The 16988-nt window shown below is 36.8% G+C and overlaps 1 protein-coding gene and 1 pseudogene across 17 annotated transcripts in view; one reads left to right on the top strand and one right to left on the bottom strand.

The window, feature by feature from the left end:
* Window positions 1-16988, bottom strand: part of VPS13B (vacuolar protein sorting 13 homolog B) — an 897698-nt gene that overhangs the window by 552900 nt on the left and 327810 nt on the right. The window lies entirely within an intron of this gene.
* Window positions 8622-15104, top strand: LOC129486661 (male-specific lethal 3 homolog; annotated as a pseudogene).

Genomic DNA, 16988 nt, shown 5'->3' with positions numbered 1-16988 from the left:
TGCCCCCTTTCAGAAGGTCTGTTCTAACAGAATTATAGATAGTACTCTTCCAAAGCTTACTCTCCAACTCCCTTTCTCCCATGACTAGGTTTTTTGTTTGTCTGTTTTTTATATCATTTATTTTTCTCTCCCTAGGCTAAAAATCCACTCTTGAGTGTTACTCGAATCAGAGGTGGATTTCTTGTCTCAAAAGACTGCTGGGGCCTGGCATGGTGGTTCCTATAATCCTAGGACTTTGGGAGGCTAAGGTGAGAGGATCGCTTGAGCCAAGGAGCTCAAGACCAGCCTAGGCAATACAGCGAGACAAAGAAATTTTTTAAATAAAAAATAAAACACTATTGAGCCTTGGCCTCATTAAATATTCTAAATATTCTTGTTATTTTAATAACTTTTAATTCTGAATAGAGGCAGCTAAAAAGACATCTCCATAAATAACCAGAATGAATTTCTAAAATAATATAGTTTGTCCTACATATAAGAAAATTCTAAACTAAACCATAATAGGATATTTCCATTTAAAAATCCAATTTTGACATGCTTTCTAAATGTAAAAAAATTTTATGCAGTTTTAGAACAAATAAAGTTATATAAATTCCAGGCACATGAACACACTAAAGACATCTATAGAAAATTAAAACCACTCTCAGGAATCTGATGAAATAGCAAATTTTAGTTTAAGTTTCCCATTTCTTTGTATCCTGGGATATTTGTTCTTTATTGTTTAGAAAGCACAGACTTTGAAATACAAAAAAAAAAAAAAAAGTGGGGGAGGGGGCTAGAGTAGGATGGTCACAATGATTTTCCCTAGAAGTTGTAAATTTTCAACTATTAAGAGTGAAAAATCACTTCCCAACTTGAACCAAATGTTTCCAAATACTATCCAAGTCTCAGAAAGCAAATGTTTCTATTTTTATTACCCTAAAAAAGAATTATTTGTAGTTATAACATGTTACAAAATCAGGAAATAAGACTTAAATCCCCTTTTCTTATAAGAAGAAGGGTAATACAACAAGTTATTTTGTTAATCATGGATCTGATAATTTTGGAAATCAATTCAACCACATTTAATTATAAATGACACATTTATATACCATAAAGCTTTACAGAGTGCAAAACACAAATACATAAGATCATAGACAATATTATGTACTAATACAGTGTAGTCTTCAAAGTTTTTATTTTTCATAATAGTTTTTACTGCTACAAGTCAGTAAAGAGCCTTCATCAAGGATACGAAATCTAAGACTTCTTTGGAAATATGTTCAGGCACTTTGGGGGGAAAACGGAATTTTGGCAAAACTTAAGGTCAAATAAATGGAACAACAATAAGCAGATCCAGGAATGTATCTAGTGCTATTTTTTCTTAATAAGTGATAACACGAGCAAACAAGTGCTGGATATTCTGTTTTGTTTTGTTTTTTTTTTTGAAAGAAGTCTGTCTGCTCTAGTAAAAATGTATCTCCTCAAATAAGCACTTCAATTTACATGTAAGGTGTGCCTTCAAAATTGATGAACCAATTTTTATTTGTCCTGAAATTAATAATCCCTTAATCCTTTACAACACACCGCTCCACAATGTCAAAGGATTAGAACACTGAGGTTTCTTCTAACTCTACATGGTTAAATGTTTCACCACGTACATTTCAGTCATGCAATTTTCCTTAGAATACAGTCACTACATCTGCTTTTCTTTTATCAGTTTTTTCCAAGGACTGATACACGGTTGACTATCAAGAACATAAGTGTGGTCGGGCGTGGTGGCTCACACCGGTAATGCCAGCACTTTGGGAGGCCAAGGTGGGTGGATCACTTGAGATCAGGAGTTCAAGAACAGCCTGGCCAACATGGTAGAACCTTGTTTCTATTAAAAATACAAAAAAATTAGCCAGGCATGGTGGAACATGCCTGTAATCCCAGCTACTTGGGAGGATGAAGCACAAGAATTGCTTGAACCTAGGAGGCGGAGATTGCAGTGAGCCAAGATTATGACACTGCACTTCAGCCTGGGTCTGGAGTGAGACTCTGTCTCCAAAAAATAATAGTAAGTTTTTTGTTTGTTTTTAAGTAAATTCATTAGAACTTAAAAGTCTGGAAGAAAAAGCATTTAATCAAATTATGCTATTATTGCATACAATTTTTACAATTTGCCCTTTGGAAAAGACATTCCAAAAAAAAACTGTTTTTTTTTGTTTTTGTTTTTGTTTTTGAGTTGGAGTTCTGCTCTTGTTGCCCAGGCTGGAGTACAATGGCACGATCCTGGCTCACCGCAACCTCCGCCTCCCGGGTTTAAGCGATTCTCTGGCCTCAGCCTCCCGAATATCTAGGATTACAGGCGCCCACCATCATGCCCAGCTAATTTTTGTATTTTTAATAGAGACGGGGTTTCACCATGTTGGCCAGGCTGGTCTCAAACTCCTGACCTCAAGCGATCTGCCCGCCTCAGTGCTGGGATTACAGGCGTGAGCCACTGCACCCAGCCAGGTATTTTCTTTTACTTGTTAGTCAAAGCTCAAGTTTTCCTGGTCATACGCATTTTTCTTTCATCTTTTAAAACTCAACTTTATTATTATTACCCCTCATTTCTTTTAATAATCTCTATGGGACTATTTATGACATAAGAGATCACCATGCTGTGTAAGATGGCTGCAGAAAAAAAAACAGACTAGGAACAAAGTGATGGAACTCTTCAGAAAAGAAACTGGATGAGGTCATTTCATTTGTGTAATGCCTGCCTGCTACCAGTAATGAGTTAATAGGGCTCTATACATTAGAAATTATTGGAAACAAAATCACTCAAGGGGAGGACTGCCTATTACTGGTATAACTTTGAAATTAGAAGTTTTAAATTATGAAGGTGGACCCATTTCGGTAGCTTCTACTCTATTTCCTCTATAAATGTTGGAATGCTATGATTCCACAGGAGGAGGGCAAAAAAAAAAAATGATCCATTTAATATAACACAAGCCTAAGCAGTTACAGCTTTATTCTAAAGGAGGTTAACATCAGCCAAGCACCTTTATGAAGATGAACTGAGAATTCTCTCTTCCAGACTCCCAAGAGTACTTTCATCCCTCATAATACTACCACACTGATTTATTAATAACATATATGTCTCTTTTCCCTTCTGGATATTCAGATATTTGATAACTTATTCATCCATTTATCTACCATCCACAGACAATAGCAAAACATCTCCATCATAACAGAACTCATAACAAAGGTTTACTGAACAACTATCGTATGTCAGCTTTCCTTAAAACTCACATTTAATGGAAATAGTTAAACAAGTACACATGATATCATGTAGTATAAGTAAGATGTATATTTGTTATTTATACTACATCTGATACTAGTAATTATATAATAAAATAATAGATAAGTATAAATGAAACGCTATGCAAATTTATAGAAATTTGACAGAGAAAATTACTAAGTCTCCCAGGTGGCGACCACATTTTGAGAGAGGTAATGTTTGATCCGTGTCAAGAAAGCTCAGCCAGTATTTTCCATACTAAAAAGGGATTCCAGAAAGAAAGGTGAACACATTCAAAGATACCAAGAAATGAAAATACACACACACAAACACACACACACACACACACACACACACACACTCTTGAGGAAGGAGAAAAGAAATGAACATAATATAAACTGGTCAAGAAGGTGATAGTCAGAGTTAACTTTAAGTTTAAACTTTCCTTTTCAGAACCATAAAAGGTTCTGAAGCAAAGGAATTATCTAATCAGAATCTGTGTAGGAAAAGATAGATACATGAAAGGGATTGATTAACTAGAGACAGAGAAACCTGACATAAGGCTACAAACACTGTAAAATAAACATAATTAAGAGAAAAGATACATTTAGGTACTGATTTGTTGGCAAATGGCCTTATTTTAGAATAGCATTTTCAATTCAAAAATCTATTTCTCCAATAAAATAAATTATAAAAGGTAGGGGAAGTCTCCCTGGGAAAAGTTAAGAAGAAAATCTCCACTTCTTATTTTTTGTTTACCATTACTGTGTTTCTTTTATTCTAAAAATACTGAAATAATTTTATAATTTAAAAACTAATTTAAAATTATATCTATTTGAATATGAACAGTAATAATTAAAATTAATTTCAAGGTAACTCAAAATATTACATATTACAATCTCCTGATTCATACTACATATTATAATTCATTTTACATATTACATATACATATAATTAATATCACATATAATTCATATTGCATATTATATATACATATTATAATTACATATTACATATATATTCATATTACAATCTCCTGATTCATTTACCTCCTACCATCATACAGTTTCACTTTACGAATCCTATCCAAGTGATTTCATTTTAGTTGCTAACCTATTTATCTATGTAATTATTTTTAATTTTTTATTGGCTATATTATTTTTCATTGCATCTTTGTGCAAATCAGAAACCCATGTTAACTTTAATACTTCTCACTTGGTGACTGCCACATATCAACAGCATCACTAAATCCTGAAAATTTTACCTCCTAAATTATCATCAAACCTCCCTACTAAGATCAAACTCCTATTTCTCTCTCATAGGAACCGCTACAATATTCTCTTTACTGGTCAAGCAACACTCACTCTCATGCATACACCTACTCATCATACCAGTTCTCCACACTGCAACCAAAATGATCTTCACAAAACACATTCTGATCCTGTTAACATCAGTATTGCCCCTTTCAATGGCTTACCATTGCTTTAAAGATGAAAACCTGAAACCTTACATGGAAAACAAGTCTCCACAGGTTGTGGCCACTATGTTTCTCTACAGCATTATCTTGCACTACTTTCTCTGGAGCTCTCTCTCCTACTTTACTTCCTCCTACTCACCAAATTATTTCTCCCCCTTCATTCTATTTGAAAAGCCATCATCTTGACCGAATTAATGCCTACACAAATTCCTTCATATCTAATCTCAAACTTCACTTATTGAAGAAAGTTTTCTGTGATCTTCCAAACCAACAGAACCTCTGACTGTATAATCTCATAACACTGATGTATCTCTCTTCTGTGATGTTTACTGCAATCGCAATTTTATATGTGTGATTTCTTGTCCTTCCCACTCATATGATCTATGATGGTTATGTATCACATATTTCTATATATTTTTGCCATCCACTGTATCTTTGCCACTCCACCAAAAACAAGTGACTTAAGTATAAGAAATATGTATATACTGAAATAAATTAACACAATGTAGAGAATACAAAGTATTTAAAATCTTCCTTCCTCCCCTCTAATCACCAGAAACAACCATCATTAATATTCTGCTGCATATTCTAAGACATTTTTCAACGATTATAGAAACGTACGTATCTATAATTATGTATTTTTAAACACTGAATCATAATTAGGGTTGCCAGATTTAGCAAATAAAAATACAAGATGATCAGCTACATTCAAATTTCAGATTAACAATAAAAGCATGTCCCAAACATTATTGGTTGTTTATCTAAAACTCAAATTTAACTAAGCATCATGCATTTTTACCTGGCAATTCTAATCATAAAATACATACTGTCCTAAATGTGATTTTCTCCATTATGGATTCTAGATTTAGTTTTTGGTATATTTGTGAGAGATCTTAAGTTGTACCTCCAATAAGAAACTATTAGTCTGGGTAGTAAAAGAAAGAAAAAGTATGCTATTTTCAAATATAAAAAATATCTCATATCCTTTAAAAATATATTTCTATTCTTTTAGTGAGGCAGGAAGTAATCCATTTCAAGTAAAAAAACTGACATACTTGAAGTGTTATAAATTTTCTCAGAATAATATTCAAAGTGGGCAATTGGCCGCATGTTTTCATGCTACAAAATACTCCTCCAATTCAATTTCATGTGCGTTTCAAAAAAAATAAATTATTTTAACTATATATTAACATTGTATCATTAAAATTATGGGAGGAAACAAGTAATTTATACTTAAGAACAAAGCACTATAAATTACTGAAAAATAAAGGCATTTGTTAGGTGGTTCCTCCTTAGAAGTAATGATTGTACTTTATTATTCCATGAAGATAAAATGATATGACCAATCTTACATCATTTAAAGCAAACTTTAAAATGTTAATGTCAACACTAATTCTCTGATCAAAATCATCATATTTGACTTTTAGAATAGACAGTTGTTTTAAATGGTTCCACAGGGAAACTAACATCATCTAATTTATGTCCATGATGTTTAGCACTGCAGAGGTAAAACAAATAACTTTTGCATGTCATCTGAAAAGTTTATTTTCATGACTGCTTTATTTAACAATCTTGATTTCATCTATAATCACAAATGCAATGTGCTAAATATGGGCTAGAAAGCGAGTTTATTTTGTTAGCAACTTAAAAACATAAGCCATAAAATTGATTTTTGTATGAAATAGAGAACTCTTATGGCAGGCATACTCTATTACTAACCCTGTTGCAGAAAGCCCTCCAGTGGGCAGAAATATCATGTGGCATCAGTCCTGTGCCAAAAGGCCAAGGTGACCATGAGCTAACTGGAGTCAACAAGTATATCCACTATGACCTCCTAGAAAAGAAAATTAACAGTGTTAACAAATGTTTGAACCAGGCTCCGATCCTCTTGGAGATCACGTATGGATACCTAGATGACCCCAGGCAACTGAGCAGAGTAAGATGTACCTGCATAGGCATTCAGGATACCATGGACCATATGGCCACAGTGCAGTTCATAAGCAGAGAGGTGGCCAAATGGCCATATCATCCACCATCCACTGTGATCATCAGACAAGCCTCAGCTCAGGGGAAAGAAAGGTCTGTGCCAGGCCAAGGACATAAATCAGAAAGTATAATTTCCTAGCAACTGCAGATGTGAACTATAGTGTGGGCTTTTAGAAGTTGGACCTAGAATCAATCACCAGATCATTCTTGAAAGCTACATATACCCTAGGATTCTTCTTGTTTCACTACTCCCACACCTCAATAGTGGTGGCTTGCAGGGCATATACATTGGAACTGGGGAGGCTGATGCAGTGGATGGCAGGGTTGAAATTATTTAGGAGTTGAAGTGCCACAAGATGAATGTTGTGAAGCTGACAGGCACAATCTCAAGCTAGATCTGATCCACAGATGTGATCCTGAAGGTGGCACACGCGTACTGTGGAGTACCAGCGGCCTAGCGTACAGCCCATCTCATACATTGGCCTGATGATAATCTGAACATGGGTATAGAAATTGGGGCCCTCAGTGTTCTCTTAGAACCACAGAATAAAGAAATAACTGGGTAAGACAGGCTAAAGAGACAATGCCAATCCAAGATAAAATCAAGGATCACTTGGTACCTGACCCTGATTGCCATTATAAATGACAGGTAAAAATTAACCTCAACAAGCTGAAGCCCCATGTAAATAAGCCCTTTACCCCGAACTAGCCCACACTGTGGAAGAAGTAGGTACTGTGGTGGAGAAGGAGGTATGGCCTTTGGACATCAAAGTGGGTCTGATCAACAGCTGTACCAACTCAAGCTATGAGGACATCAGGTGCTCAACAGCTATGGCCAAGCAAGTGCTAGCTCATGGGCTCAAGTGCAAGCCGCAGTTCACCACAGCACTGGGATCTAAGCAGATCTACACCAATATTGAGCATAAGAGTTATTCACAGATCCCATAGGATATGGCAGGCATTGCCCTGGCCACTGTCTGTGGCCCCTGCATTGGCCAGTGGAACAGGTAGGACATAATAAAGATGGAGAAAAATGCAATCTTCACCTCCTACAAGAGGAACTTGACAGGCCACAATAAAGCAAACCTGAGGCCCAAGCCTTCATCATGTCCCCAGAGATCCTCAAGCCCTGGTCATTTCTGTCACCATCAACTTCAACCAAGAGATTTACTTCCTGACAACCATGTATGGCAAGAAGTACAAATTGGAGGCTTAGATGCAGATGAGCTTCCCTAAGCAGAGTTGACCCCAGGAAGGACAACTACCAGCACCCCTACCACAAGGATATCAGTAGGCAGAGGGTGGATATGAGCACACCCAACAAGTGCCTACAGCTCCTGAAGCCTTATGACAAGTGGGATGGCAAAGACCTGGATGACCTACAGATTGGCATATCCTTACAAAAATGAAAAGAAAGCATACCACTCACTACATTTTGAATATTGGCATATGGCTCAAGTTATTGAGGCACCAGTACAACATCTCCAATAACCTGCTTATTGGTGCCATAAACACTGAAAACAATAAATGCCAACTCCTTAGGTAATGTTGTCACCAGGAGAATGCCCGCTACTGTAAGAAACATGCCATCAGATGGATGGTTATCAGAGACGAGAGCCATGGCAAGCTGGGAGCATATAGCACTAGAACCCTGCCACCTTGGGAGACATGGCATCATCATCAAGAGCTTCACCAGGATCCAGGAAACCAGCTTCAAGAAGCCAGCCTGCTGTCCCTTACCTTTACTGACATGACAAACTACAAGATCTACCCTGTGTGTAATCTCATCATCCAAGGCTGGAAAGGCTTTGCCCTGTCAAGCCCCTCAAATGTATCATCAAGAACTCCAAGAGGATTCAGGAAACCATCTTCCTGAACCACAAACTTCTACAAGACCCTGATTCAATGGTTCCATGTTGGCAGTGCTCTGAACAGAATGATGTACTGAGCTCTAAGCTCATCCAACCACTGGTCTGCCTGCCCACCTTCCTGCCCACTCTGCTATCTGAATCCAGCTCAGGTGTCACAAGTGTAGTTCCTTGTGTGTGTCATGAGAATTGGATCTGATCCAGCTATGGCCTTCTGTTCTAAGATGGCATGGCTGGACACTTCTCCCTGCCCTCGCCTCCCTTGACGTGAAGAATAACTCAATGGTTGGAGGGGTTCTTAAAATAATTTTCAGCCCCTTGCCTTCCAGTTTTCAGTTTGATTCAGATCTTGAGCAGCTCCATGCAACTGTTATTTATTTTTGATGACAAGATTACCAGCTAAATAACTTTTACTCCTGCCTCATTATTTCACTGGTGATTGAAGGATTTTAGATAACCTTTTGCTCATGTAGGGAAAATAAGAAGCTTAACTTTACAAAAAGTGTATTTAAGAAAAGGGACATAAAAAAATAGCACAGACAATTTTAAGTAAAAGTCAAAGTTCTACTCGCTGTTTCACATGGCTCACAAACAATGGTTTTACAATTTTAAATAATTGAAAAAAAAGAAAAAATATATAATAATGTGTATATGTGAAAGTTACACAAAGTACCACCAAACTCATTCCTTTATATAGCCCATGGTTAGTGTTGCACTACAATGACAGAATTCAGTAGTTGCAATAAAGGCTGTATGGCCTACAAAGCCTAAAATAGTTACTATGTGGTCCTTATAGAAATAGTTTGCCAGCCTCCGCTTTTGAAAAAGAAGGTTAAGGTGGGCAGATTTGTTCTAGAAGATACCAAGAACTATAACACTTCAGTAATTAAGACATCAGTATAAAAATAAGGAAAAAGAAAAGGAAGCAGACTATAGAGCTCAGAAAAAGAGCAAAGCATACCTAGCATACTATAGTATTGCATACCTAGCATTGCATACTATAGCAATGATGGCTTTGTAGGTTAAGGAGAAAAGATAAACTATTCAAGAAATTGTACAAGAAGAACTAGCTATCCATACAAGGAAAAAAAATGGATCCCTAACTAACACCAAAGAATGAGGTGGGCAAGACTCAATTCCTAAATGAAAAGAGGAAAACTTGGAAAACTTGAAAATATTTTTTTAAATAATGCAGAATATCTTTAAAATTTCAAGGTAGAAAAGGATTTCTTCAACAAGGCACACAAAACACAAACCGTAAAAGAAAAGATAGATAAATCTGACTACTTTAATACTGAAATTTCCCATGCATCAAAACTCATTATATAAAAAACTGGAAAGCAAGCCACAAATATAATTGCCAAGAATTAGAATCTGCAATATAAAAAATTGTACAAACCAATGAGGAGAAAAAAACTCACTAGAAAAAAAAGAGGAACATCTGAGTAACCTGAAAAAAAACTTCAAATTCACTAGTAACCAGGGAAGAGCAAAATAAACCTGTAATGACTTAGCATTCAGATCAGCAAAAATCCATATAAGTCTCACAATACAAATATGGGTGAAGACGTAATATGAAGTAACAAGAAGTCTCTTACTCTTCTAAAGGAAATATAATGCGATACTACTACTTGAGAGTAATTTGGCAATATCCAATAAAGTAAAAGACATACATACCCTATAACTCAGCAATTTCAACCTAAGTATAGACCAAGAGAAATTCGAAAACACATAAATAAGGAAACAATATACTTTGTCTAGACTAATATTGAGGAGCTTTCCCCTATGTTTTCTCCTAGTAGTTCTACAGTTTCAGGTTTTATATTTCTTTAATCCATTTTTGACTTGATTTTTGTATATGGTTTGAGATAAGGATCCAATTTCATTTTTGTGCATGTGCACAGCCAGTTTTTCCAACATTTAATGAAGAGACTATCCTTTCCTCATTATGCATTTTTGGCATCTCTGTTGAAAATCAATTGACTATAAATGAGTGGGTTTGTTTCCGGGCCTTCTAACTTGTTCCATTGATCAATGTATTTGTTTTTATACCCGTATCATCCTGTTTTGATAACAATAGCTTTATACGTTTTCAAATTAGAGAGTTGGATATCGTCATTTTGTTCTTTTTGGTCAAGACCGTTTTGGCTATTTGAGGTCTTTTGTGGGTTCGTAACAATTTAAGAATTGTTTTTTTCTATTTCTGTGAAAAACAACATTGGACTTCTGATAGGGATTGCACTAATCTGCAAATCGTTTTGGATAGTACACATGTTTTCATAATATTGATTCTTTCAATCCATAAATACAGGATATCTTTATATTAACCTATGTTTTCTTCCATTTCTTTCATCAGTGTTTTATTGTCTTTAGAATGGTTTCACAATTTTAAATGATTGAAAAAAACATTTCATTGCCTGGGTTTAATTTACACCTCTTTTTTGTTGTTGTTGTTGTTGTTCTTGCTATTGTAAATTGAATTGCTTTCTTAATTTCCTTTTCGGATAGTTTCTTATTAGTGTACAGAAATGCTACTAATTTTGTATGTTGATTTTGTATTCTGCAACTTAAAGCATAGGCAATAATAACCACAAAAATAGACAAATGGATGGCATCGAACTAAAGAGCACAGCAAAGGAAGCAATTAACAAAGTGAAGCAAACCCACAAAATGGAAAAAAATATTTGCAAAGCATATATCTGATAAGGGGTAATATATAAAAAACTCAACCCAATAACAAGAAAACAACCTAAATGAAAAATGAGCAATCGGCCGGGCACAGTGGCTCACCTGTAATCCCAGCACTTTGGGAGGCCGAGGCGGGTGGATCACGAGGTCAAGAGATCGCGACCATCCTGGCCAACATGGTGAAACCCTGTCTCTACTAAAAATACAAAAATTAGCTGGGCATGGTGGCACGTGCCTGTAGTGCCAGCTACTCAGGAGGCTGAGGCAGGAAAATCACTTGAACCTGGGAGGCAGAGGTTGCAGTGAGTCGAGATTGTGCCACTGCACTCCAGCCTGGCAACAGAGCGAGACTCCCGTCTCAAAAAAAAGAGAAAGAAAAATGGGCAATAAACCTGAACATTTGCCATTTGTGTCTCTCAAAAGAAGACCTACAAAAGGCAAACAGGTACGTGAAAAAAATGCTCAGCATCACTAATCAATAGGGAAATGCAAACTAAAACCACAATGAGAAGTCACCTAATACCCATTAGAAAGGCTTTTATCAAAAAGATGAAAGATGACAGGTATTGGTGAGGATGCAGACAAAACGGAAATCTTCTACATAGTTGCTAGAGATGTAAATTAATACAGCCATCATGGAAAATGGTGTGGAGGTTCCTCAAAAAACTAAAAATAAGATTACCACATGGCTCAGTAATCCCACTTCTGGGTATATAATCAAAGCAACTGAAATAAATACGTCAAAGGGATATCTGCACTGCCATGTTCACTGCAGCACTATTCACAATAGACAAGATATGGTATCAGCCTAACTGGCCATCAACGGATAAACTGATTTTTTTTAATGCAGTATATATACACAATAGACTACTATTCAGCCTTAAAAAGGAAATAAAAATTTGTCATTTTGCAATGCTGGCTCTTTTTTGGTTCCATATGAACTTTAAAGTAGTTTTTTCTAATTCTGTGAAGAAAGTCATTGGTAGCTTGATGGGGATGGCATTGAATCTATAAATTACCTTGGGCAGTATGGCCATATTCACGATATGATTCTTCCAACCCATGAGCACGGAATTTTCTTCCATTTGTTTGTATCCTCTTTTATTTCACTGAGCAGTGGTTTGTAGTTCTCATTGAAGGGTCCTTCACATCCCTTGTAAGTTGGATTCCTAGGTATTTTATTCTCTTTGAAGCAATTGTGAATGGGAGTTCACTCATGATTTGGCTCTCTGTCTGTGATTGGTGTACAAGAATGCTTGTGATTTTTGTACATTGATTTTGTATCCTGAGACTTTGCTGAAGTTGCTAATCAGCTTAAGGAGATTTTGGGCTGAGACAATGGGGTTTTCTAGATATACAATCATGTCATCTGCAAACAGGGACAATTTGACTTCCTCTTTTCCTAATTGAATACCCTTTATTTCCTTCTCCTGCCTGATTGCTCTGGCCAGAACTTCCAGCACTATGTTGAATAGGAGTGGTGAGAGAGGGCATCCCTGTCTTGTGCCAGTTTTCAAAGGGAATGCTTCCAGTTTTTGCCCATTCAATATGATATTGGCTGTGGGTTTGTCATAGATAGCTCTTATTATTTTGAGATACGTCCCATCAATACCTAATTTATTGAGAGCTTTTAGCCCACATCACCAAGTCAATCCTAAGCCAAAAGAACAAAGCTGGAGGCATCACGCTACCTGACTTCAAACTACTACAAGGCTACAGTAACCAAAACAGCATGGTACTGGTACCACAACAGAGACATAGATCAATGGAAGAGAACGGAGCCCTCAGAAATAATGCCGCATATCTACAACTATCTGATTTTTGACAAACCTGACAAAAACAAGAAAAGGGGGAAAGGATTCCCTATTTAATAAATGGTGCTGGGAAAACTGGCTAGCCATATGTAGAAAGCTGAAACTGGATCCCTTCCTTACACCTTATACAAAAATTAATTCAAGACGGATTAAAGACTTACATGTTAGACCTAAAACCATAAAAACCCTAGAAGAAAACCTAGGCAATACCGTTCAGGACATAGGCGTGGGCAAGGACTTCACGTCTAAAACACCAAAAGCAATGGCAACAAAAGCCAAAATTGACAAATGGGATCTAATTAAACTAAAGAGCTTCTGCACAGCAAAACAAACTACCATCAGAGTGAACAGACAACCTACAGAATGGGAGAAAATTTTTGCAACCTACTCATCTGACAAAGGGCTAATATCCAGAATCTACAATGAACTCAAACAAATTTACAAGAAAAAAACAAACAACCCCATCAAAAAGTGGGCGAAGGACATGAACAGACACTTCTCAAAAGAAGACATTTATGCAGCCAAAAAACACATGAAAAAATGCCCATCATCACTGGCCATCAGAGAAATGCAAATCAAAACCACAATGAGATACCATCTCACACCAGGTAGAATGGCCATCATTAAAAAGTCAGGAAACAACAGGTGCTGGAGAGGACGTGGAGAAATAGGAACACTTTTACACTGTTGGTGGGACTGTAAACTAGTTCAACCATTGTGGAAGTCAGTGTGGCAATTCCTCAGGGATCTAGAACTAGAAATACCATTTGACCCAGCCATCCCATTACTGGGTATATACCCAAAGGACTATAAATCATGCTGCTATGAAGACACATGCACACGTATGTTTATTGCGGCACTATTCACAATAGCAAAGACTTGGAACCAACCCAAATGTCCAACAACGATAGACTGGATTAAGAAAATGTGGCACATATACACCATGGAATACTATGCAGCCATAAAAAAGGATGAGTTCATGTCCTTTGTAGGGACATGGATGAAACTGGAAAACATCATTCTCAGTAAACTATCGCAAGGACAAAAAACCAAACACCGCATGTTCTCACTCACAGGAGGGAACTGAACAATGAGAACTCATAGACACAGGAAGGGGAACATCACACTCCGGGGACTGTTGTGGGGTGGGGGGAAGGGGGAGGGACAGCATTAGGAGATATACCTAATGCTAAATGACGAGTTAATGGGTGCAGCAAAACAACATGGCACATGGATACATATGTAACAAACCTGCACATTGTGCACATGTACCCTAAAACCTAAAGTATAAAAAAAAAAAAAAAAAAAAAGGTGACTTCATCTAAGTGTTTTCTTTCAACTACGGAAAGCACCACAGACAATAATAGGAGCCAGGGGGAGCTCTCTCCCAGCCCACCTTTGTTGAATCCATCCACACCATGGTCCACAGAGAGTCAGACAACCACAGCTGAGCCAGCCACCCACAAAAGGCACAAAGCCAAGCCGGAAGCATTGCAGGCTCTGAGGCGGTCCACGTGCCACACCACCAACTGCAACAGGCTGGCTGAGAGCAGGCGTCACCTCGCCAGATGCCAGCAGCAGGCCACATCGACTAGCATGCCCCAGGCTGCTCCTGAACCTGGAGAAGAAAACACCTGTGTATCATCTTCAACTATTCCTCTGCCTCCTAGCAAGGAAGAAAGTGCTGCATTTACTGGCTTTGAAGGGAAAAGAACTAATTAAATAAATGAGGTCCTCTTGTGGAAGCTTGTGCCTGACAATTACCACCCAGGTGACCAGACACCTCCACCCCTTTCACATTTACCGGGCACAACATTTGCTGTGACTTTTGGTAAAACTTCCAGAAATCCTTGGAAACATGTCCTAGTCTGAGAAGAATATGAAGGCTTTATTGAAACACTTTGATCTTTTCTGTAGTTTTTAGCAGAATATACCATGATGACTTCTTCCCAGAGTTGGCTTATGTTGCTGCCTGTGAGGCATATTATAGCACCTAGAACCCCCTGGCAATTTATTAAAGTGTTGATAGGTCTGTAACAACAACTCCTCCACCTAGCTTTGTACTCTGGGTTCCAACTGTTCCAACTAACAAGGTGGTGGGTCTTATTTACCCAGAGCACAAAAGCAACACCACCTGGGGTACTCTGGCAGAGGTGGGCCCTGTTGTTTGAGTTGCCTAAATAACTGTAGTTATTCTGTTAGGAATTACTTCCTGGGTGTCCAAAAGTGCTCTGACAAGATACTTGCTACTAAGGAGGCTATCTGTGATGGCAGAAAAAAAGGGCAACTGTGTTCACAGTGAAATGTTCATGAAAGTATACACAGGTTAGGCCATTTCACTAGATGTTGGAGTTAGTAAGCAGAAACCACATTGTTTTGTTATTTGTTGGCATTAAACAAAATTTTTTTTGCAAACTATTTTTATTCCATTGAGGAGACTGAGCAACTCTGTCCAACAAATTTTAGTTTATATTTGGAAACCGCAAAGTAGTCTCAAAGTATTCTAGAGAGAATTGGGGAAAAAAATGCAGCTATACATTTGCTTCTAACAGTGAAACATGATTTTTGGTGACCTAAAGAAAGCACTGCCTTTCTTGTTTGAGATTTTACAGCATACTTTGTTGTGCAATGTTATGGTTCCCTTTCTGTAAAACATTATTTTTAGTGACCTAAATAAAGCCTGTCTTGTTTGAAAAAAACTGGAAAAAAAAAACTGACGTGGTTTGGATCTGTGTCTCCACCAAATCTCATGTCAAACTGTAATCTCCAGTGTTGGAGGTGGGGCCTGGTGGGAGGTGACTGGATCATGGGATGGATTTCTCATGAATGGTTTAGTGCCATCCCCTTGTGTACTGTCTTCATGATAATGAGTGAGTTCTCATGAGATCTGGTCATTTAAAAGTGTATAGCACTCCCCCTCCATTCTCTCTTGCTCCTACTCCACCTCCACCTTCCCCCATGATTTTAAGCTTCCTGAGGCCTCCCTAGAAGTCAACCAGATGCCAGCATCATGTTCCTGTACAGCCTACTATGAGCCAATCAAACCTCTATTCTTTATAAGTTACCCAGTCTCAGGTATTTCTTTATAGCAATGCAAGAATGACCTAATACAAAAACTCTTCCAAACTTACTTAATATGAAATAAATGTTCAAAAGAATACAAATAGCAAACAAACCAAAACATGCAAAACAATATGAAACTTAAATATTTTTAAAATGATACATATATATGTACATATATATATATATATATATATATATATATATATACTAAAAGTATTTACAGGCACAGGAATAATAATCACTAACTTTAGAATAGTGTCCAACTCTGATATGGTGAAACAGGAGAAAGATCATCATGAGGAAATTAAAAAACTGACTTTCTTTTTGATCTGTAATACTCATTATATTATTCTCTATTTATATGTCTGATATACCTCATAATAAAAAAGAAAAGAAATAACCACTGATCTACCACAGATAGAGTGGGAGAATACATGTCTTCCTGTATGTAATGGCCCTCATTATTAATCAAAGATGCTAAAATTTTACCATGGTAACAACCTCTGTTAATTAATAAAAAATATAAGAATGTCTAAGCTTCAAAACAATAAAATTCTGCACATATAAACGATTGAGAGGCACTGAATTTCAAAATAATGCTTCCATGTATAAGCAACATAAGGTAACAAAATAATCTGACATTGTTTTCATTAACTGTAACATTGAATCCATTTTTATATGCCAGGCAAAATAAAAGCTAAAATTAAATATAATGTGCTTAGAATAGGCTTTATTTAACATGTGAATCACATACCGTCGAAACTGTCAATTCTTAGAACTCACATCTTATTTTCTCAGTAAGTATAATTGTATAAATTTTGAAATATAAATATATCCTT

This window comes from Symphalangus syndactylus, chromosome 7 (assembly GCF_028878055.3).
Source record: "Symphalangus syndactylus isolate Jambi chromosome 7, NHGRI_mSymSyn1-v2.1_pri, whole genome shotgun sequence".
NCBI classification, from domain to species: Eukaryota; Metazoa; Chordata; class Mammalia; order Primates; family Hylobatidae; genus Symphalangus; species Symphalangus syndactylus.
This window is presented reverse-complemented; position numbering and strand designations above follow the sequence as displayed.